Source organism: Callospermophilus lateralis, chromosome 1 (genome assembly GCF_048772815.1).
Source record: "Callospermophilus lateralis isolate mCalLat2 chromosome 1, mCalLat2.hap1, whole genome shotgun sequence".
Classification (NCBI taxonomy): Eukaryota; Metazoa; Chordata; class Mammalia; order Rodentia; family Sciuridae; genus Callospermophilus; species Callospermophilus lateralis.
Window position 1 is genome coordinate 173,167,679 of NC_135305.1, and position 19,946 is coordinate 173,187,624.

Genomic DNA, 19,946 nt, shown 5'->3' on the forward strand with positions numbered 1-19,946 from the left:
ATAAGAATTAAGATTAGAAGCAACTGATAATGACAATGAAACATATTAAACCTTGAGGTTATAGCTAAAGCAGTACTTACAGAGAAATGTATAACTTTAAATATTTAGAAAAGAAGAAAAGCTATAAAACAGTTATTTATTTATTTACTTACTTATTTATTTTAATTCATTATACATGAAAGCAGAATAATTTCAATTTATAGTACACATATAGATTACAAATTTTCATGTCTCTGGTTGTACACAAAGTAGAGTCACACCATTCATATCTTGATACATTTACTTAGGGTAATGATGTCCATCTCATTCCTCCATCTTTCCAGCCCCATCCCCCTCTCCTCCCCTCCCTCCCCTTTGTCCTATCTAAAGTACCTCCATTCCTCTCATGTTCTCCCTACCCCCATTATGGATCAGCATCCACATATCAGAGAAAATATTCAGCCTTCAGTTTTTTGGGATTGGCTTACTTCTCTTAGCATGATATTCTCGAAATCCATCCATTTACCTGCAAATGCCATGATTTTATTCTCTTTTATTGCTGAGTAATATTCCATTGTGTATATACACTGCAGTTTCTTTATCCATTTATCTACTGAAGGGCATCTAGGTTGGTTCCACAGTTTAGCTATTGTGAATTGTGCTGCTATAAACATTGATGCGACTGTGTCAGTGTACTATGCTGTTTTTAAGTCCTTTGAGTATAAACCGAGGAGTGGAATAGCTGGGTCAAATGGATGTTCCATTCCAAGTTTTCCAAGGAATCTCCATACTGCTTTCCATATTGGCTGCACCAATTTGCAGTCTCACCAGCAATATATGAGTGAGCCTTTTCCTATACATCCTCACCAACACTTATTATTGTTTGTATTCTTAAGAGCTCCATTCTGACTAGAGTGAGATGAAATCTTAGAGTACTTTTGATTCTGCATTTCTAATTGCTAGAAGTGTTGAATATTTTTTTCGCATATTTGTTAACTAATTGTATATCATCTTTTAAGAAGTATCTGTTTAGTTCTTTGGCCCATTTATTGATTAGGTTATTTTTTTTTGGTGTTAATATTTTTGAGTTCTTTATATATCCTAGAGATTAGTGCTCTATCTGATGTGCATGTGGTAAAAATTTTCTCCCATTCTGTAGGTTCTCTCATCACCTCACTGATTATTTCTTTTGCTGAAAAAAAGCTTTTCAGTTTGAATCTGTCCCATTTATTGATTCTTGATTTTATTTCTTTTGCTGTCGGAGTCTTGTTAAGGAAGTCGGGGCCTAATCTGACATGATTAAGATTTGACACCCCTTCATGTTCAAAACACTAGAAAAACTAAGGATAACAAGAATATATTTCAACATTATAAAAGCTATCTATGCTAAGCCCAAGGCCAACATGATTCTAAATGGAGAAAAATTGAAAGCATTCCCTCTAAAAATGGGAACAAGACAGAGATACCCTCGTTTACCACTTCTATTTAACATAGTTCTGGAAAATCTAGCTAGAGCAATTAGATAGATGAAAGAAATTAAAGGGATACAGATAAGAAAAGAAGAACTCAAACTATCACAATTTGCTGACAACATGATTCTATATCTAGAGGATTCAAAAAATTCCACTTAAAGAACTCCTAATTGAATTCAGCAAAGTAATAGGATATAAAATCAACACCCATAAATCAAAGGTATTTCTGTATATCAGTGGCATACCTTCTGAAAGAGAAACTAGGAAAATTACTCCATTTACAATAGCTTCAAATAAAATAAAATACTTGGGAATCAACTTAATGAAAGAGGTGAAAAACCTCTACAATGAAAACTACAGAGTGCTAAAGAAAGAAATTAAAGAAGACCTTAGAAGATGGAACGATCACTATACCAGACCTTAAATTGTATTATAGAGCAATAGTAACAAAAACAGCATGGTATTGGCACCAAAATAGATTTGTCGACCAGTGGTACAGAATAGAGGACACAAGAGACAAACCCACATCAGTGATTTAAACATCAGCACCAATAGACGTGAAATAAATTTAAGGAAAGTCGTTGAAATAGAATATAAATACTAAAAAAAGTCACTGAAATAGATAATAAATAATAAATGCAATAAAGCCTGAAGTTGATTCTTTTAAAACACTAATAAAATTGACTACCCTCTGGTAGGAATAGTTAAGAAAAATAAGGCACATATTGCAAGCTTTGGAGATGAAAAATTTATAACACACACACAAAGTTCAGAAAGGATATTACCATGATTTTATGCTAATAAACTTCAAAATTTAAATGAAATCATTAAATAAAATTTCTTGATATAATACATGTTATGAATTGATGATGCATACACTAAAAAGATTATCTTTGTAATTATACATCTTCCCACAAAGTAAACACAAGACAAGTATACTAGCAAATTCTTTTTCAGTATTTAAGGAAGAAATAATACCAGTCTATCTACAAACACACTTTAGTAGGTCAGTACAAACTTGACTCCCCCGCAAAAGAAAGTTATTGTTTTAGTCAGTTTTTTCCCTGCTGTGACTAGAGGACCTGGCCAAAATAATTGTAGAGGAGGAAAGGTTTATTTGAAGGCTCACGGCTTCACAGTCCATGGAAGGTCGGGTCCTTCCTTGGGGCTCAAGTAAGGCAGAACATCATGGTGGAAGAGTGTGAGAGAGGGAAGCAGATCACATGGTGGTCAGAAAGGAGAGAGAGAGAGAGAGAGAGAGAGAGAGAGAGAGAGAGAGAGACACTCTACTCGCCAGATACAAATATATACCCCAAAGCAACTCCCCAATTTCTACCTCCTCCTGTCGAACCCTACCACTTCAGTTACACTCAGTTAATCCCTATCAGAGGATTAAATCATTGATTGGGTTAATACTCTTAAACTCAATGATTTCTCCTTTGAACCCACTTGCATTTTCTCACAAGTGAGCTCTTAGGGGATACCTCATATCCAAACCATAACAGGTATTAAAAGAAAGGCAATTCCCAGTTCACTTTTCCTTACGAAGATACATGGAAAAATTCTAGCCAAAATGTTGGCAAATCAAATCTAGTGATATACAAAAGAAGATAATAAATGTATCACTTTCATGTTAGATTTATTCCAGTAATGCAAGTTGATTATTGGAAAATGAGTCAATGCAATTTATCACATTTGTAAAGTAAAAGCAAAAACAAAACAAAAACATAATCATGTCAGATGAGGAGGAAAATGATAAAATTTAACAGTCATTCATTAATGGCAAAAATTCTCCGTGACATCAGAAGAACTTCCTTATAGAAGAACTTCCTTAATCAGATAAATTTCAACTACAAAAAAAAAATCTACAGCAAACTTCATATTTAATGTTGAAATTCTAACAACTTTGTTGAGATACTGAATAAGTATATCTATTATTTTGACTTCTGCTAATCCTTGTATTGGAAACTTTAACCAATTCAGTATAATTTTAGGATGGTTAAGATTCTGTATTTTAAAAAAGCTACAGAGTGATTCTGCACAAGATAGTCCAGGTAGTCTAAGATGTGATAATGCTTCTTAAATTGGAAAAATCTGAGGAGCTCATATCTGCTCTCCAATGGGTCTTCCATTCTGGAAAATTATTGAATCAGATTGGATGAGGATTTTGCCATTTTCCCTTAAAAATTATTTACACATGAGGCAGCCACTAGATTTTTTTTTTATCCCATCAGAAATAAAAATTTCCCCATGCATATTATAACTACCTCTATTTGCGTATAATTGGATTTAAGATGATAATAGTGATTTAATATGTTCCTTTTGTATAGTGGTATTCAAATGCAGCCCTTTTGCAGTGTCAGTGTTAATATGTAGATATGTACTAGGTACTAGTCTGGTCATGAGTGTAGAAAAATAAATATAATGAAAATCTAATGAAGTGTATTTACTGTCTATGATAATTTTTGCCCCCTACTATCCTGACCTACCAAACAGATTTGGCATTTTCTTCATCTTGTCTTTCATATCTGCTTTTTAAAAATAGTTACTTTTCAGTTGTAGTTGGATGCAATACCTTTATTTTATTTATTTTTATGTGGTGCTGAGGATTGAACCCAGGGTTCAATTGAACCCAGCTAGGCGAGTGCTGTACCACTGAGCCACAACCCCAGCTCCTCATATCTGCTTTTATATCCTACTACTTTTGTTACAAAATGATACCAGTTCTTAAAATTCAAATAATACATAAAACAGAAAAGCAGAAATCCGGGTCTGGGGTTGTAACTCAGTTCTAGAGCACTTGCCTAGCATGTATGAGGCACTGGATTCAATCCTTAGTACCACATAAAAAAATGAATAAAATAAAGGTATTGTGAAAACACATTGTATTATTAAAAAAAAGAAGAAAAACAGAAATCCCCTATACTTCAAAATCATTTCTCAGAAGTATCCATTGACATTTTTGTCCTTTTTCAACTATGTTTTTATGTATATGATTGTGTATTGTTGTCCAAGAGTCATCAACTTGCTCTCTAATTTTTCAAAATTCAAGTGTACAGAAATCAAGGTTTTATCCTTCCTATTGAATTTGATAAAACAATGAATATTCCAAAGTCTTAGGTATTTTCAGTGCCCATTATTTTACCATGTTCTGCTTTTTCTTTTGTTTTGTTTTAAGGAGTTAAGCAACACTTTGGGGAGAGAGTGATTACCAACGATATAGTGTAGCAGCACTATTTGTACTTATGTTCTCATCTTGAGTGAATCATTTCTAGGACCTAGAAGCCCACATACCTGTGCTGATGGGAAATGGGGGAGGAGGTGTGCAAAGCAAACTAAGAATAACAAACTTAAAATAACAATAACATATGTATCAAACTAAGAATAACATATGTATCAATAATATGTATCAATAATATCAATAATATGTATCAAACTAACAATAACAATAATATACTTTAACAAAAAGACACTGCATATTTAATGTAAAACATAGTTTTAAGTTTTTTACTCCTTTATTCCATATTGTATAAACATCCCAATACTGACCATTGTGGAATATGATTAAGAATCATGGTACAAAAAAAAAAAGAATTATAACTATTTTTAAAAGAGAGATATTGTATCAACTGAGATAAATCTTCCAGGTTATAGTAAAGAAAACTCATTAGCTGTTCTGGTAGTATAACTTACAGATCAGCAAATAATGCAGCTTGGAATTTTATGTATAAAATAAATCTAATACCCTTATCCAATTCATTGCCAACTCCTAAATCTCCCTCAGAGAGGGAGTTGTCGTATTTCACCATATCGATACACCTTTTCATTGGAAATTATCATAATTACTGTAATGGCCTCCTAATGGATCCCCTCCCATCTACTTGGACAATACATTCTGCGTACTAAAGTTTGAGGGAGATTTCAGAATCTGAAACCGATTATGCAGCTCTCTTGGTAGAAGTTATTTATTTCTATCATTCAAAAAGCTAACATGGAAGGTCATTCTCTCTTGACTTTTCTTATCTCGTTCTCCCCTAGTGTCTGAACTCCAATTACGGTGCCCTTTGTCTTCCTTAAAATCAGTTTTCTCCTACTTGGCACAGGGCCTTTGCACATTATTATTCCCTTGTTTTCTTCATCTCCTAATTAATTCCTTCTCTCCAGATTTCAACTCAAATGTTTTCTTCTCTCTAGAATAAGTTATACCCTTTTTAGAGTCTCTTACTGGCACTTTCTATTCTGTGTGTGTTGTTTCTTGACTGTCTCTCCAACAGGACTGTGAGTTCTGTGAGTTCAGGGGTCCTGTGTGTTTCTGTCCAACTACCAGTTCAGACGGGTATGTGCTTTTTATTTTTATTTTTTGAAATCACAAAAGAATATGTACAAATTCGTAACTGTATGGGAAATAAGATTATTGTGGCTAAAGATGTTATGACCTATAACTAATTATAAGAAATAACATCAAAGGGAAGTCAATGGAATAACTTCTGAAGAAACATAAACTGAAGGACTGAATGTTCAAATTGGGTAACCAAGAGGTTAAGAAGTGCACACATGGGAACACACATGGTAAGTGACAGAATTTCAGCCTGGATTTGTCTGATAGCATGAGTATCCCTAAGAGTATTTACATGCCAAAAGCCTTAGTGTAAACACATATGTATGGAAAAACTGTTGGATGCTCTGTCTCTTCCTGAAAATTCACAAGGATCATTACAGATGTTAAATATTGGCAATTCCTGGAGTAATGTAACATAATACCCCTTGCCCTTGGTACTACACATGAATGGAATCCATCTTGGCAAATGCTGCTATACATTTCTTCATTTATCTATTTGTTTTCAGTTTTTTTTTTCTTCCTTACTACATGGATCATAATCCCTTTGCTAGACAAAATCTTTCCAAAGAGGATGTTTGCCAAATACTTCTTTAGCTGGAATGACAAGTAAAGCCCCTCCCACCCTACCCACCTCCATTGAGATAAAACATTGTCTTTTAAAGTTAATTTGTCATAACTTAGGGTCAAGTGTTCAAAGAAATAGATCTCATTTAATCTTATTTCTGTCTCAGATATACTTATTGCCTTGAAATTATGCACTACTCTCCCCACAGTTTTTAGGCTACTAACTGCACATGATAAAGAGCCACCCGACCTGGATTAGCAGTAAAAATTGGAACACTGCAAATATTTTTCATGGGAAAAGGAAGACATTTGGTCAAACTCAGTCTCATTACCAATGATACAAAATACCAGTGTCACCTTCAATAATTACTGGAGAATAAGACTTAACTATAAATCATGGTACTTTTTTTTTCTATTTCATTTTTAGCTTATTTCATTTAAAAATTAATTCCTGCTAAACTGTTCTCAGTGCTAGGGAAATTTGCCAAGACTTATTTCTTCAGAATGGATCATAAGTCTTTGCAAGACATGCATATACTACACTTCTCAAGTTTCTCATAAGTTTAAATATATGGATTTTATGTCTTGAGTAGAGAATTTTACCAGGCCCTGTTCTTTCATACTAGGTATATTTATATCTATATCAATGCAGGTATATTGGGGGGAAATCTATGCCTATCTAGAAGCTGACAGAAGGTGGCTTTAAGGATTTTTAGGTCAAATTTGACTAAATATTCCCCAAAGCCCACAAGTATATGATTTTGAGTTTTTAACAATTTTCAGCAGAATACATGTAATTCTCATTTGAGTAAAAGGCTTTAAATGTTTGATTGACAATCTTAGAGTTCACACAAAAGAATGGGGAAGAATTTAGTGTAAATTTAACATTTTTCAGTTAATTTTCTGTTTTTAAATAGAAATCAATATTTTTTTACTAAATTTTTATAATTAAATATTCATGGGTTCATCCTGGCAAAATCATGAATGCATAGAACCTGACCCATTCCACAAAAATAGTTTTGAGTGTGTCCAAACACATGTATTTATTTTAATTTTTCACATGTTGTTTTTGTTGTACATGACAGTAGAATGTATTTTAACATATATACATGGAGTATAACTTTCAATTTTCAACTACACACGTTTAATCAACAAACAGGCTGGCGGGACAGACAGGGGGATTAGACATTTTCCAGGTTTCAAGGTTAAGCCAAATAGGTTTTTTTTGTGTGTGTGTGCATATGAGGAGTTAGGCAAACCTTTTTTAGGCCCTTTTCTTCCAGCTTCTGGTCAGCTTCACACTTTTAGTTTTCCTGCCTGGTCTCTATAGGTGTTGGAATTTGTAATTTATTATATACAATTGTGTCAATTAGGCCAGGTATGGACAGATCTTGACCTTGATTGAATTAATCAGAATTTTTTCCTCTGGGCATTTTGAAATTATATATTATACATCAGGATACTACTTGGCTTATAATTAGGCTGCAAAGATACCATTATTTAGTCATGTTGATGCCAAAGCATAGAAAGCACATCTACAGGGAAAGGCGATGAGGTAAAGGTTCCTCAAACAGGTAGAGACATAGGACCTTATAGCACCAGAGACAGTGAATATATCAACCTTAAATCTGAGTGACTTCCCACCTCCTGCCTGTGGTTCCTCAGGGGGCCTGACTGTATTTCCTACCCTATTTGTTACTAGGATATACTTCTAGAAACCCCTTTTATTTGAGTTCCTCAAGTGGGTTTTTTTTTCTTGTAAATGAATGAATCTCACTTGAAGCTTACGTGTCATTTTGTGATATTTTTGTTGGAATGGGGGAAATTAAGCTTTAGATTTCCAATAATTTTCATGAATACTCTAGTTGAATTACAACAAAATATGGTAATCATAGATCAGGGTATTCTGGTTAACTATTAGAATACTCTGAACTATTGTAGTTGCATTAGCAGAAAAAAAATCTTGTCATTATTGCATAGGGTTTTGACCTTTAGAAATGTTTGGCATCAGCCTTTCCAGTTCTTGAGTAGACTAGAAATAAGCTAGAATGATTCATCTTTATCTTGGTATTTTATATAATATTTTAAATATATAAAAATATATTGGGGTATATAATAAACTGAATATCTGCAAGTCACCATTCTGCTGTAACTATAGAATTATTATGTTGCCATTTCAGTGTGTTCCTTCCTTAATTTTATTTGGTTAAATTAAAAAGTCAATTGTATAGAATGAATTGATAAATTTTTTTGTTCATATCAGCCCACCATGACTTATGGACAACTACTGAATTTAATTTAATATTTTTGTAAGATTTACAAAAGTGATTTTAATTTTGGTTTTAAGACCCCCGTTTAGTTTTAGATTGAATCTTGAAGGACATGCCAATAAGAGATAGAATTACTTTGATCAGTAAATCAAATACAACCTTCTCTATTTAATTTTATTTTTAGGAAAAGTCTGTAAATTTGGTAGTGCTTATCGGGAATACCTTTGAAAAAGTATTTTAAGTCCATTTCATGGCTCTATGGTTAAGAATTGAGTGATCAGTTAACGATGTCTGCTTGGGTGTGTGTAACGGGAAAAGGACACACTTTCTAGTCTTTCCTGTGATTATCTTGAAACTATCTTGATCTTTCAGATATTATCAAATTTGCAATTAACCCCTTTGGGAAAACCAAATTCATAGTGTGTTCAAAAGTTGAACATCACATAATTGTTCTCATTTTTAGGGAGTGATTTATCATGTCTCCACTTCACCACAGTTGATGCTTTTCTTGAAACTATCTAAAATAACCCATTTCTTTGGTAAAGCATATTTCACCCTCATTATTGGACCCCCAAGCCAAAAAAATAGATAAAATGTCTTTTGGTGTCCTTGGTTTCAAGGTTTTGGATTCAGTTTTACATACACAGATCTTATCTGCTGTAATTTAAAACAACTAGAATAGTGAAGCTTCTTAAGACTCTTCAGAGCTTATTAAACACTATTTTAAAGATCACATTTTTCCTTGTTTCTTCATTTATGAATGTTTGGTGAGGAAATGGTCATTAAAAGCTTCAAATTCCAATTGAATAATGTGTTCTTAAAAGTAGCTGCCAAGTGTAAATACCACTAATATACATTCATGCATATGATAGTACATAAATAACCAGGAAAAGCATAGCAAAGGTCAATCAATTATGTCTGGGTCAGAATGCTTTCCATCTGGATTGAGTCATTTTAGCAAATGACATCATGTGTCCTTTGGAGTCTATTGTGAAATGTGGCTTGAGTCATTATAAATTGGCTTCTTCTCTGGGTTACCAGGATGGCAGTGGCAAGGCTCAATAAATAAATGTATCGGACTCTGCGGGAGCAGATTTAGATAATTAAGGCACAGTGATGAAGGTTTCTCATTCTACAGAAAACCGTTGTGCCCCATCAACCAATTTCTAGTTTCTTATCCTTCTTGGTTGATTTTTTTTTTTTTTTGTAAGACTTGAAGACAAAAGAGTTGGAACTGAGCCAAATGCTCTTTATATAACTGCAGTGGATATTTTTCCATGAAATTGCTAGCAGGGAATCAATAGTAATGTATCTGGCATCCTTCTCATCTCTTCTAACTTCACCATTGCTCTTCTGGGCTACTTATAAGTTTGTTTTTAATTTTTACTTTGCTCTCATAGGGAGTGGTCATAACAGATTGTCAGACCCTAGAGTGACTGATAGGGTGGGATGCTGTATGGATGGGAAGGGATGTTGGCATTTTCCAGTTGGCACAACAGGAACTGAATTTAGCTTATAGATCAAGTGATAAAAGGAGCTGCCAAGTCCAGTCATTTCCAATTAGTCAGGGCTTGAGGAAGTAAATGTTACTTCACAGAATTTAATGTGTGACTCCCCCCCGCCCGCCACCCCACCCCTGCCCTTCAAGAAATTATGGAAATGTTAAAAAGTTGTTAACTTTTTTAAAAAAGTAAGATAGCTTGGAATGAAGAGGAACTTTCAGTAAAAATTTCTGTTATGATTTATAGGCATTTATAGCTGGAATCTAAGTGGCATTTATAGTTGGAATCTTAAGTTTACTTTGAATCTTGGGAAGTTCGAGAAAGGCCTGGTATTTTTGGCAAAGATGAAAGGAAATGGTCCTTCCTTTGGAGAGCTGATAATCTAGTGGGAGGACAGACATTGCAAATAGATTATCACAGTGTAGATTATGGCTCCTCTAATAAGGGATATGTGTGAGTCCAGACAGTGTTTATATGTGGCAGTTATTTTTACTATATTATCCTTTACTTATTTTTCTGGGTTGAAATGAACATGTCTGAGAAACATGTCCATACTTGTTCTTATTTTCACGAATGAGAGTACCTTCCAACATTCAAGATGGCAACTACAGGGGAGGTAAAATATTATTTTCTCTTAGAGTTTTTTTTTGGGGGGGTGGTGGGGAGGGTGGGGAGGCTGGGCTTTTGAATTAAACTGACATAAACAGATTAATAGAAGAAAATTATACAAATTTATTCAAGTTAATCTTCATATGACTGAGAGTCCACCATAAGGAAATGAAGAATCAAAGAAATGGGAAAATCTTTTGATTTTGTATTCTATTGAACAAAGAGAGTCAGTTGTGGAAAAAGCAACTAAATTATGTGGGGAGAATAAATCATAAGAAGCATTATTTTAACAAGGTCTAGTTGTATAAAATTCTCTTGTTCTTAACTTCCCATCCTTGATGATAAGAATGTTACTTTCCTTCTGATATAGAGAGGATATCTTTTGAACTGAGATTTCATCTGCTTTCAGAAAGAAAAAGAGGAGAGTCAATGTGCCCTTCTTGTACCTGTTGGTTTTTTTTTATAAGTGCTTTTAGTTCAAAATAATATTTTGTCAAAGTGCATGTTTTACTCAGCTTTGGGATCTGTGACCAAAAGACTGGATAATAACAATGGAGAGGAGGAAAAGTTTATTTGGGCTCATGGTTTCAGAGGCAGCTGGCTTCATTGCTCTGGGCTGAGGTGACACAGAATATCATGGTGGGAGGACTTGGGGGAAGAAGGCCGCTCGGGATGTGATAACCAGAAGTAGAGAGAAAGAGAGCTCTGCTTATGGTGACAAACTATAAGCCCCAAAGGCACCCTCAATGACCCACTGCTTCCAGCCACACCTACCTGCCTGCACTTACCACCCAGTTAACCCATCAGTGGATTAATTCACTGATAAGGTTAAGGCTCTCCTGATCCAATCAATTCACCTTTGAACTTGCTTGCATTTTCTCACACATGAGCTTTTGGGGGACACCTCATGACTAAAACATAACAGTGCATCTTTTGAGATAGCATAGTTTGCTCCCCTTTGTTACCCGATCTTTTGGCTATTCAGGAACAATGTAGCTGCCCTGCTTCTGGAATGGCACTTATTATTCTGAACGCCACCCAAAATTTTAGTTCAATTTCAGTGAGCCTCGATGGATTCTTAGGTCTTATTCTTTTGGTTGTATCTACAGGGATATAAAAGCAAATGGTTAAAAGATGAATAAATAGACCAGATTTTAATTGTTACTTGTGGTACCGAACAATTGATTGCATTACTTAGTGTTCTTTCTGCCATTATTATGGTTGAATGAGATTTTTGTGGTCATGACTTGATGAACTGATTGATGTGGTATAGACAGATAAAAACAAGGATTTTCTCCACTCCATTCAAACAGACCTTTCCCTTTATTTGAGGGAAAGAACCTTGTAAATCTGTAAGTGCTTATTAATGAAGAAAAATATCTCTCCCGTGTTTTGTTTGTTTGTTTGTTTGTCCCCATTCAGTTCATCCTTCTTAAACAACTTCCACCAGAGTTTTCTAAACATCATTTAGCTGAATATCAATATTTAATTATATGATAAAGTGCTAAAAGTCATTAGGAGTCAATAGATCTGCATTCTGGTCCTTGTTTCACGATTGAGAAGCTGATGAATGTCAGGCAAGATACTTTACTTCTCTGGAAGTTCCTTGTTTCCCTTCCATCTGATCACAGCTCTCTTCATGTTAGGAATTGTCAGTGCCTGCTGAGTAGCGGCACTGTAGTATATCTTAAATGTTTCCAGAAATAAATAGTGTATGTTTAAAGTACTGAGAATATTAATAGCGTTAAGCAACTCTAAGAATTCTATTATCAGCATGTTTTCTTTGCCCATTATCTTGTTCCTTAGATGAACTGCGTCTCTTAGTCTCCAGATTTCTCTTGAAGTATACTAAAGCTTCTTTTTCTTATATCCAGCATTATTTTCTTATCACAAAAATAACATATTTAGGTAAAAATATAAAAATCTATAGATAAGCAAAAAGATAAAAATAGAACCTCCTGAGTATTAGGAATACATTTGTCTGCTAATTGCAGAAAATCCAACTGGTAGTGACAGTCTCCAAGTCTTTAGAGGAAGTCTGGATACAGTGATTTTGCTGTTCTCCTGTTCTTAGCATGCTATTCCTTTTTTTCAGGGTCACAGTGAAGCTGGTACTCCTTCAGGCATCATGTTTGTATTGGGAAGGTAGATGGTAAAGAAAAGAAGAATCGTTTAAATCAGGATGGACACACACACACACACACACACACACACACACACAGAGTTCTCCCTAGCAGACTTTTTGTTTATGTTTCATTTTATAGAACTATTCCCAGTTATGAGGATTATTAGAGTGAAAGGGTTGTGAATCAAAGACAGGTTAGCCAATCAGTGTTTGCCAAACCTTTAGTCTCATTATCCAAATATAACCATTGACAATAAATATGATAATATTGTGCCTACTGTTTTTGTAATGTACTTTTCCTCATTAACAATACCCAAAATTGTTTTTTACAGTAGTAAATATTCTACTATATAATTTTCAATCTGTATTATATTCTACTTTGACTATACCATAATTAATTTAAATAATATTCTTGTGTTTGATAATGAGTATTTCCAAGTTTCATTATAATAAGTAATATGGTGATGAATATCTGTGTAGATATCTTTTTTGTTAGATCTTTTGACTTTTTTCCTTACTTTTTTTTTTTGATTCACAAAAAATCTATGAATAATAATGGCACAAACATAGTAACAGATATTTAGATCCCCCTTTATACAGTCTGAGAAGAATTTTTTACTAGCTCAAAAAATTTCAAATTGTCTGAAAGATGCAAAATCAGACATGGAATTGGTAAATTCAGAGGAAGAATGGGGAAATGACCCATTTTCTGATGTAATCAGTCTTATCCTTTCAGTTAAAACAGTAATGTGTTTTGCTGGTTTGGTTAAAGGGTTCTAGAAGTTTGCAGATACGTGAATTTTCAGAATCCCTTCTGTCAGAAAATATAATTTCACTTAACATTGTGTTTCCTTTTGTGCAAAGATTGTCAAATGGGAGTTGGAAGGTGTTTTGTTCTACAGCTCCTCTGAGTATCAAGAATTGAAAGCCATCATCCACACCATCTAAAAGCAGAGGCCATTAAGAAAGTTTGACTCCTGGGAGAGTGCAAGTTAGGGAAAGTCTGATATTCTCCCTACCTCCTGCAACCACTTGTGTGGTGTTTGGGGAGGAGGTTGATTACCCCAGCCTTTGCTTGAGAACAGTGGATCCTCAAAGCCAAGGTCAAGACAGAGAATTCTGGAACTTGCTGAGCACATTACCTCTTATATCAGGGTTTTAAATGTCAACACTTTTTCCTAATGTTTGCAAGAAATCCTAATAGAAAAGCTAGTCCGTACCCTGCTTTGATGATATCCAACAGTATGTTTCTTTTTTTAATGTTGCAAAATAAAGTAAATTTTTATGTGAATATTTTATGACCTTCATTCTGTTTTGTGCCAGACAAATTGAGGGCAATGGAAACTGATGGGTGGTGAAGATAAAAGAGCAGTGTTGACCTTTTGGTAAATCATTCATCCTACTGCTTCATCTGAAAGTGGTTTTCCAGTTGTAGCTCATATTTCTTAATCACTACATTTTGACTCTCAATGCTACAGGGGCTGATTGTCTTGTTGTGGATTGCCTTTGCTTTTTAAAATTTTGGTTATTAAAAAAAATTATAACTATTACATTACCAATTAGTTCTTCCACCAGAGGGGGCATGTGGACAGAGAGAGGTGGTTGGAATTAATTCAATTTCTTTCTGCTGCTCTTCATTACTTGTCTCTCCCAAGTAGCTGAGATAGGCTTAAGCAATCCATTTACCTACTTTCACTTTTTGAGAGTCTTCCTGTTCCATGGTGGCAGCCTCAAATTAGAAGAGTTAAGAAGTGTTGAAGGTAGAGCACCAACATCCATTTTGGTTTTCATGTTGATCTAAGTTCCATTGGGGGAAACTGAAAAGGAGAGCAAGAATAGCCTTCATTCAATCCTGATTTAAGTACTAGAAACTATGGAATTCATTACAGTGGAAACATAAATCTATATCCTGGACCCAAAGTGGATTTTGAGGCTGGACATCTGGTAGACTGTGTCTTACCAGTGTTGTAGACCTCTACAGGCTCTTCAGTTCTTAAGCCTTCTGCTTGACTTTTGCAAAACCCTGGAGTTTAGAACCAAGACTAATATATAAGACCTCTTTAGGGATGTGGAAGATAGGATGGATACTCAGCTCCTGGTCTAAGTGAGAACATCCAAATACAGATTCTTCCTGAAGGTTCAAGAGAAATTGACCTTTATTTCCTATAGATTGACTCTAACCAGTTATAGTACTGTTCTGATTAACCTCACAGATTCTGATTCTTAAATATGTATTTATGGTATATTAAACTAAGGACTCTGTCCCTTGTCTAGGCTAGAGAGAATATTTTGATTACAATGAAATGAAAATTGGAGGCACTGAGAGAAACTAAATCATTGTTTCTTTATTCCTAATCAAATGTAGTGTCAAGCAATATTCAGATGATACCTGTACTGTGCTTGTCCCCTGCCTGAAATTGCAATTCTTCAATTAGGTGAGTGTTCTTAGGCTCCTTACTACCATTGTTCATTTGGTTAGTGAGTGCAGATAAATAGTGTTGCTTGTATTTTGCAACCAAGCTTTTGAATGCATAACCACAAGGCCATTCTGGACGTCTCTGCATATGGCTGGGTTTGTATGGAGGAGTAGCCTCTGACCACATTATTTTATCACCTTGTTAAGACAGAAATTATAGGCATGCAGTTTGTAGCCAGTTAGAATTCTTTTGCCTCCTTTTGAATATTTGCCCCATTTTGGATATCAAAGAACAACTTTCTTTATATTATTTTGTAAATGAAATGCAAGAAATATAATTTCTAAAAAACGATAAAATCTCTTAAAAGGGAATTTTCAGAAGTTATATTTTTCTTACTTTGTTAGAGATAGAATATCCATCTTTGGGGAAAGTTACACTTAGGCCATTTCAGAAAAATAGGTAATAGTCAAAGTCTATTAATACCAGATGCTTCTATAAGAAGGAATAATTTTTACTCAGTGGTGGTATTTCAGACTTTTGAAGAGTTTTTATTTTTTCAAATGTCTTCCATAACAATGTAGTACAGAATTTGGTCTGGGAGGAGGCTGAAATAAATTAAAATGAATTTTTTGATCCTGTTTATTGAAAATGTAGATGCTATGAGCATGACTTCTGTCATCTTTCTGCTATAATCCTACACACTTATCTAGACCCACACCTGCTTTTCTTTCACCTTTTACTCTTCTGATCTTTCAGTATGGTAATAACTAGACAAATGTAACTATTTATATTTAAATTAATGAAAAATTAAACAAAGCAAAAGACTTAGTTCTGCTGACATACTGCACTCATGTTAGAGGCTCAGTAGGGGATATTGGAATATTGGGTCTTTTAATAGAGCACATGGATTACATTTACATCATAGAAATTTCTTTTGGACAGTACTACTTTACTTGATAGTCTCTTTATCTCTCTCCTTTTTCTTTCTTTCTTTCATCCTTTCTTGACATCAAACCAAGGGGCCAGTGTAATGCTAGGCAAATGTTCTACCACTGAGCTACACGCCCAGCCCTTGTTTGATACTCTTGGCTACACAATAATAGAGAGACTTCCTTGTTACTCTGTCATGCAGGGGCTATTTTTCCTCAGTGTCTAGCAGTGGGTTTGATAACCTTCATTCTAATTGTCACTTTTAAATTCTTTTTTATACATAGAAGCACTTTTAAAGGACATGTCATCAAACTGTAATATGGCCTACTCTGTATTCTTTGAAGGTTTTACCTCCTAGCCTATGGTCTTTACATTCATCACTTTTCTGCATCATTTTTGGTAAAAGCCATCATATAGAAGAGACATAAATGGCCTTTTAGTTCCTTGAGTTTATCCCTTATGAACTTTTATCTTGTGTTCATACCTCAAGTCAGTGGTTTGCCACCTAGTAATTTCCACTGTCCTAGGGAGTATTTACAAATGTAAGGAATGCTGCTAGCATTTAGAGAACAGAAGCTAATGATATTCAATGTCATTTAGTATGTGAGACTGAAACGCACATGAAGAATTATTTCACCTCAAATGCCAATTGTGATCTTGTCAAGAAACACTGTTCTGACCTTCAAAATGTTTTTGAAAGCTCTGCTTTCTCTGATCACCCCTCCTGACTTTTCAAGGATGCTACCTCACATGATATTTGCATCTCTACTCCAACTGGAGTTCCATGATCCCTTGGGGTTTCCAATCTGTTGACCTGTTGCTTTCATATATTATTCCTCAGCCGCCTCATTCCCACTTTCCTCCCCCCATCTTAGAGGCTATGATTCATCTCCTCCACAAGCACATTCAACTCTTTTGCTCATCTCTGTTATCCTTATCTGGAAAAACTCTTTCTCTTGGCTTTCTGTCTACTTGGGTCTAAATGTGATTGGATGGAGACGAATACAATTCTGCTGACTGCCTTACTTTATGTCCACAAGCATCAAGTGGATACTCGGCTCTCTGTGGAAGTCCTATAGGTTTACCTAACGCTTCTACTCTCTGAATCAACTGTTGTACACCTTCTCTTTTACCTTCCCCTTCCAACCCCTACCCTCATTCTTCCACTCAGCTGATTCTGTCTCAGTCAGAGTAGACTACATCTATGCAGTAAACTAACAAGCCTGAATTGGTACCCATCACTCCCATCTCCCTTTCTAGTACTCTAACAAACTGTATAAGACCCTGTACTATTTCCCCGTCATCCTCAGGAGTAAATCCAGTCTCTTTGCCATGACTTCAAGGCCCTTCAATATTTGGCTTTTTTTCCCACTTCATTGCATACCTCTCTCACTGCATACCAGTCTCTCCCTGTGATCTATTCTCATTGCTTCCTTCCCTTCTTTCTTCTTTCATGCCAACTCCCTTCCTCCCTCCCACCCTTCATTTTTTTCCTTCAGTTTTCTGAAAAGCTCAGTACCTTTTTTATTGGTGCCTTAAAGTTGTACATAATGGTGGGATTTGTTTTTACACAAACATATGTGCACATGCTATAACAATATAGTTTGATCAATGTTATTCCCCAGTATTTCCCCCTTATCCCTCTCCCGGGTCCTTTTACTATATTGATTTGCCTTTATTTTCATGAGATCCTTCACTACTTTTTTTCTGTCTAGCTTCCACAAATGAAATAACACATATGATTCTTTACTGAGTTTGACTTAGTTAGCTTAACATAATACTCTTAGTGTCATCCAATTTTCCCACAAATGACATAATTTTATTCTTCTTTATGGCTGAATAAAGCTCCAGGGTACATATATACCACATTTTCTTTATCCATGCATCTGTTAATGGACACCTAGGCTGGTTCCATAATTTGGCTATTGTAAATTGGGTTTTGTGCTGCTATAAATGCGCGTATGCACGTATCACTAAAGGAGGATGACTTTTCATTCTTTAGGATAGACAATGAGGAGTGGTATAGCTGGGTCATATGGTATTTCCATTCCTCGCCTTTTGAGGAATTTCCATACTGATTTCCATTATGATTGTACTAATTTACAATCCCATCAACACACACTGCTTTTTCACTCTTCGCATGTGTCAAGCTCATTCCTACATCAGTGACTTTGTATTTGCTATTGCTTCTGTCAGTCAGTCTTCCCCAGTAGATGTATCTTTGCCTCCTACCATACTCAGGTTTCTACTACAATGTCATCTCCTGAGAGAATCCATTCTTCCTTCCCTGACCACAGAAGTGGTCCCCTTCCCTATCATGCACTATCTCCTTGCTCTGATTTGTTTATCTTCATAGGACTTGCATCATATTATGGATTCATTTTAAGCTGATTATTATCTTAGGATAACCTCCACAAGTTTATGGATTTTTGCCTTTGTTGTGATACAGACTGCTGTGGCAAAAGTTCTCTTATTTCGGCATGCCTCTCCTGATGATGTGGGTGAGTCAATTCTCTCAACACTTTTCTCTGTTTGAAAGGTTGGAAAACCTTCCTTAGTACAGTATTCTCTAATATCATTTGGCTTTCATTTGATGTAAACACATCATTTACATATTAATTCTGCCTTTGTTCTTTTCTCATTAGCCCATAACAATTAAAATAGACCATTACTCTGCTACACTATGAGTTTTTATGATGTCATATCAAAGTCTTCATTAATTAAATAACTTAATAAATTAAAGTTGTATTCCATGACAATATCTTTCAATTGCAAATTATCTTCACTGAAGAACTCAATAGCAGACATGGGGCAATTTTAGCATTAGGATATGCCAACCTAACAGCTAGATGTGCTTGATGACATACTGAAAGTTAAAAGCTGTCACTTTATGTGATTGTTTGGTGCCAGTGACACTTAGAACAGAACAGGGTTGATGGGGAAAAAAAAAGGATAAACTTAGGCACTGCTATTAGAAAGCAAACCTCAATTATCAAGTTGTCATTTAGATACTTTGGAACAATAATTGGAATTAAACAACAAAAATTACAGAATTCCCAGTCCTGTAAAAATGTACTGGGGAATGTACATAGTGGGGAATTTATAGATTCATGATGCATGTATTAGAAATGAAGGAAGATTTGTTATTAGTGAGGTAAGCATTGAACCAAAAAGATATGAATAGAATAGCTAAGTAAACCCAAATACAGTTGAGGGAAGGAATAATATGAAATATTATTAAACAAATGGAATGGAATACAAAAGAATTATAGAGAAGAGCAACCAAGCAAAAGGTGATTCTTTAAGAGACTAACAAAAGTATATTAATATTTGACAAACTTATCAATGTTTGGGAAGAGGGGAAGGAGAGGGATGAAAGAGGACACAAATAGAAAAGTAGATTTAAATATAGATCTACTAGAAAATAAAAGTTCAAAAGAATATTCTGAATAACTTCTTCATGGCAATACACATGAAAACCTATCTTCTAATAAATTACACATTTTCTAAGCTTTTGTCATGACTAGCTGACTAGCTTTCTAGAATGAAAATTCAATCATTCACTCAATAAATATTTATTGATACCTGCTGTATACTAGGTTATTGTACTGGTGCTAACAGACTTTTATGAATTAGATAGACATTAAACAAATCATTATAATATTAGTCTAAGTAGCTGACTGTTAAACTGATTTGATTATCTAGGAAAAAGGTATTTGATAAAGATGTTATATAACCA

The 19,946-nt window shown here is 34.7% G+C and overlaps 1 protein-coding gene across 4 annotated transcripts in view; it reads left to right on the plus strand.

Annotated features, from left to right (window-relative positions):
- Window positions 1-19,946, plus strand: part of Fhit (fragile histidine triad diadenosine triphosphatase) — a 1,398,971-nt gene that overhangs the window by 261,653 nt on the left and 1,117,372 nt on the right. Inside the window, exon 1 of one of the 4 annotated variants that reach the window (XM_076867927.1) lies at window positions 15,239-15,295. The exons of the other annotated variants lie outside the window; for them this stretch is intronic. The gene's annotated coding sequence lies outside the window, so the exon portion shown is untranslated. Of the gene's footprint in view, window positions 1-15,238; window positions 15,296-19,946 lie in introns of those variants that run through there. 4 annotated transcript variants of the gene reach the window in all.